Here is a 5087-nt window from a genome sequence, read left to right as displayed (position 1 = left end):
ATACACAGTGATTTTTTTCTCAGTGGGTTTCAGATTATTATAAAAAAATCAGGAAATTGTATGTTTCTTTTTTGAAATATTGGTCACACAAGCATACCCCTGCTTACCTTCAGTAGATCCAGGCTTAAAGACAACAGAAGATTTACTTCCTTTTCGATGCTACTTTTATTCATTTTTTTCCTCCTTGTCTCTTTTTATTTACAGTCAGTAAAGCTTAGCCTCAAATGCTTTAAAAGTTTCTGTTATACACTTATCTCATTTTGAGGTTTTGATGAAGGTGTATGACAGACTCAATGCACATTCCTGATACCCTTTAAGTAACCTAATTCCAACCCCTATTGCAATGGTTCAAGAAAATTATATTTTCAGGAGAAAAAAAAAGTAACAAAAACCCACAAATTCCCCATTCCTGTTCTTTACTGGGAGTATATGTACAATACAAATGGCTGTATGAACATAGGTTAGGAGATGGCATAACAGCTTCTGTCTGCTTGGGGCAGTGGTTTGCTAAAGGCCACAGGAAGAACCTTCCCACTAACTGGAAAACCTTCCAAACCAATTTCACAGGAAATTTGCAGGGCCTGATTCTCAGGATCTGATCACAAAAAACATATGCCTAAGTTCTGTGAACAGCTAGATTTGGCAGGTATTCTCAAGTGTGAGTACAGCAGGCACCAAACAGCACACAAAGTGGTTGTACAGAAGACTTCATTAAGGTGCACAGTGGGTTTTCTCTCAGGAAATGGCAGCCAGACAAGCACCACTGATACCACCACTGTTTTATCTAATTACATCACTAAGCCAAGACGAGAAGGCCACAATTCATTCCCTTCAACTGTCAGGATGGATTAAAGTTTGCACCTAATAACGCTTCTACAGGTGCTTCTTCATTACTTTTTTATTTTGGATTGAGGGTATGCTTTTGAAGAGCCTTTCCTTGTGTCTCTGTGTAGAGCCTTCTGGACAATGGTAACAGCACTGTCATTCCAGCTGGCTCCTTTGGAAGTCCTGAAGTGTTTTTTCACTTGCCCCTTTGGGTGGTAAGAAAGTAGAAAATGTATTCCAAGAGTACCTTTCTTCCCTCCAATTACTAATGGGCACTCAGTCCTTCAGGGCCAGGCTACAGCCAGCCTGAAATAAAATTCTGAAGAGCATGTACTGTGCATGGCAGTCTTCAGCATTGCTCCCATCTCCTGCTGCTGGGCTGTACTATACAGTGCAGCCATAGCCTGAGAGGTTGCCATTGCACAGGACCTGACATTGTTTAGTGTCACAGTGAAGAACTGAGAACTTATTTTACTGGCGACACACAAGTGTGTGCACACAAGTCTCTAAAGTAATGGTTAGGGTACTTTAAATGAGGCTGTGATCTGAGTACCCATTCCTTTCTAAGAGGATTTTCTACTTTTATAATGTCAATTTAACTGCAGAGTGTGGGTTAACTTCTGGTCCAGCACAAACTGTCAATAGTTTACTTTCATGTAAACTATTGTTTTGCATTGTTTCAGCTCTCTTTGTATCAGATAAACAACAGCAGAATTAATATCTCCAACAATGTCTCTTTATTGAGAGAGATGGTTATGAAATGCAATAAATGACAAACCAGTATAAAAGTTGTTGCAATGGTCCTGGGGGGATCACAAGAAGCATTTACACAGAGCTATAATATAGACTATTTTCAGAAGCATGCAGAGTGCTTAATTTCCAATGCAGCAGAATAGTTTGGATTTTTTTTCAAATTTTCTCTTCTTTAAAATCCCTTTCTAAATGTAAAACATCATTAGGAGAGGCAAAACATAAAATATTAATAATACCTTTCTTTGCACCAGGATAGAATACTTGGTGATTTCATCAGAGAATAGAATAGAATAGAATAGAATAGAATAGAATAGAATAGAATAGAATAGAATAGAACAGAACAGGATGTGTTGTTTTAGTTGGAAGGGGATCTACAAAGATCATCTAGTCCAACATCTTGACCATTTCAGGTCTGACCAGAAGACAAAGGATATTGTTAAGTCCAAAAGCCTCTTAAACATTGACAGTGTTTGAACACCTACTTGGTGAAGAAATCCTTCCTTATGCCCAGTCTGAACCTCCTCTGGTGCAACTATGAACCTTTGAACCATTCCCATACTGGATATCACTGGATACCAGAGAGAAGAGCTCAGCCCCTTCTCATCCATCACATCCCTTTGTCAGGAAGCTGTAGAGAGCAATGAGGTCACCCCTCAGTCTCCTGTTCTCCAAAACTGACAAGTCCAAATCCTCAGCCTTACCTCACAGCACAGGCCTTCCAGCCATTTCACCAGCTTTGTTGCTCTTCTCTAGACCATCCCATTCTTCTTAAGTTGTAGGGCCCAGAACTGCACACCGTATGCACATATACCAGTGATAAATACAGTGGGATAATCATCCCCATATTGTGCTTTTAAAGAGATAAAAATTTCTTAAACCATTTTCTTCAACATGGTACTTACTTGCCCTGACCTGTCTCAGTGAAAAATACTGAAATAAAACATGCAGAGTAAGTAACTCAATGGAAGTTATAGATAATCCTAAAGAGGAAATTGGAAAAAAAGTGTGATGGATAAGAAATAGGGCAGATCCACACATGTCAATCTGCTAAACTTATGTGCTGTTGTGTAAACTCCCAGCATCCAAGAAATATTTCTATTCACTGATGGAAAAAGTAAAAACTTGATTCATAACAACATTCTACCTTAAGAAAATACTACCACTCAGAGTGGCTTTTTGATTTAATTACAGTCAGATCAGTGAAAAATAGATTGAAAAATCACAGGCATAGGTATGAAAGTTCTTTTGCCATGTTTACTCTCTGCCATACAGAGAGTTATTGCATAGGTTTACCTGATGATTAATTGATGAATCAACATTTCATCCAGACTTCTTTTGCATCTTTATGGTGATGGGAATAATGAAGTTCTGATACAGCAATTGGAACCTCTAATCACTGTGCATTTCATAGCATGGGGTCAAATATTACTTGCATAGTCATACTACTGTGGTAAGTAGGAGAGAGTAATGAGTATTAATAATTAAAATATAATATCAAACTGTTTTCTCTTCCTATTTGATGCCTTGCTTTATGAAAGTAACTTGACATCAACTGATGTGATCTAAATCACATCCATTGTACGTGGTCCCCATGGCTGACCAAGACAGCAAACTGTAAACTTCCTTGCTACACACTACTTGACAGAATAAAGGTACTTTTGGGATTGCTTTCTGACATGCAAAATCATTCTCAATACTTCAATCCCTTAGGTAAAATCTTATATCCTGTCTGAGTCTTCAGTTCCAGCCTTAAAAGTAGGTATTTAAACATATGTATCTACATCTGTTTGTCAGAAAAAACAAGATCTCCTATCTCCAGAATATGCAAATATTTAAATTAAATGCATTATTAAAACAAAATATTACATTGACAGTGTTTATTTTTATGGTTGTGTATGTCAATTAATTAAACATTTAATTTTCAGAAAAGTCAGTGAGAGACATATTGTCATTTTCTCCAGTAAAGTAAACAATTGAAAATGTAAGACTTTCAACTGAATTTAAGACATTCAAAGAAACCCCCTTTTTTAGATCATGGCAAGAAAACAGTGACTCATCAAATTATTCTACATGAATGTGTACAGTTCAATGAAAATGCAGATGTCCTCTAAATTAGAAATACTGATTGTTCTTGTAGATGAAGCCTCCCTGGTGACCCCTTGCAACATCCTCTAAATGAAATGCCAGTTAAAAAAATATGTAACAAGGCAGTAATATTTTCATTGGCTATTTTATTAATATCACAATTGGACATATAAAGGAGAGAAGAGAGAAGACACTGTAATTTCATCTGTGTAACATCAAGTCCAATTGATGGAGACCTAGTTAATTATTGTATTATATTTTACATCTGGAAAAATCTCTATCAACAGACCATTAATGGAGTAAAGTGTAATAACCAACAGTTAGAAAATAGAAGTGGTTTTCTGCTTATGCACCAATCTGATGATTACTCCATGCGCTTGAGGTTAAAAAGAATTTGAAATGCCTTGAATGTTTCAAAAAAATGCAAATACTGATGCTTAATAAGATGCAGTGCTTAAGTTTGTGAAACTACTTAAAAGGTAAGAGATGTTGAACTGCACATAACTGATGAAAACCAATAGAAAGCAAAATTCAGATCATGCAGATAAAAGTACACCCTACAGACCACAAAAAATGGTACAAACCACAGGTGCTCAGAAGATGAGAGCACATCAGATCTCACATATCTAATTATAGTGTGTGATACATTCCTAATGATCTTTCTAATGGTCACACTGCCAGTCAAACCAAAATCATGGACCTGATCAGACTGGACTTTCAAGTGAAACGAGTCTATTTCACTTCTGGTCCTGAAACCCATAATCTTTTGTCATGTCACAGTTAGAAGTGGGGAAATCTGTCTCTTTGGATACCCTAGTTTGCCCAGAATTATGAATTCTGGACATTTTCTAATGTTGTCAAGTTTGGAATCTCACATTGATAATGGTTTGTGTAGTTCATGGTTTTAATTTTTCAGTGAGGATAATTTTTAAGGAGAAGTGGAGTATTTACTACCTTTCCCTATCCCTTAATTCTCTTTTCTTTTGTTGCTCCCTTTGCCTCCTTATTCTCCTCTTCCTTTTTTTCACTCTCATTTGGAGAAGTGACAGGAGAAATAAGCCAAGGAAGTGCACTTTTTTGCTTTGCTCTGAAGCCAGGGAGGTTTGTGTTCATCCCAGTGTCTCTTGGTAATGAGTTGCCAAGCCTGGGTGCTGCTGCTGAGCAAGGCATCTTCAGCTCCTATGGACTTCACTCCCATGACTGACAGATTCCTTGCTCCTAAGGTAAGTAGCTGTGTCAGGGCATAGCTTTGTTGCAAACAATAGTAATAAATAACTCCAAAACCGGTAGAACAAATAAAATTTTACTTTCTAGTTTGTCTGGAGGTAGTACCTCAGACAGCTTTAAGTTAACACATATTCATGCATAATAAAAGGGCAGTGCCTGCCTTTACAGCACGTTTTTCCTGGAACATATATGATGGA

This window comes from Passer domesticus, chromosome 4 (assembly GCF_036417665.1).
Source record: "Passer domesticus isolate bPasDom1 chromosome 4, bPasDom1.hap1, whole genome shotgun sequence".
Lineage (NCBI taxonomy): Eukaryota > Metazoa > Chordata > Aves > Passeriformes > Passeridae > Passer > Passer domesticus.
The sequence above is the reverse complement of the archived record's forward strand: the minus strand, read 5'-3'. Positions refer to the sequence as shown.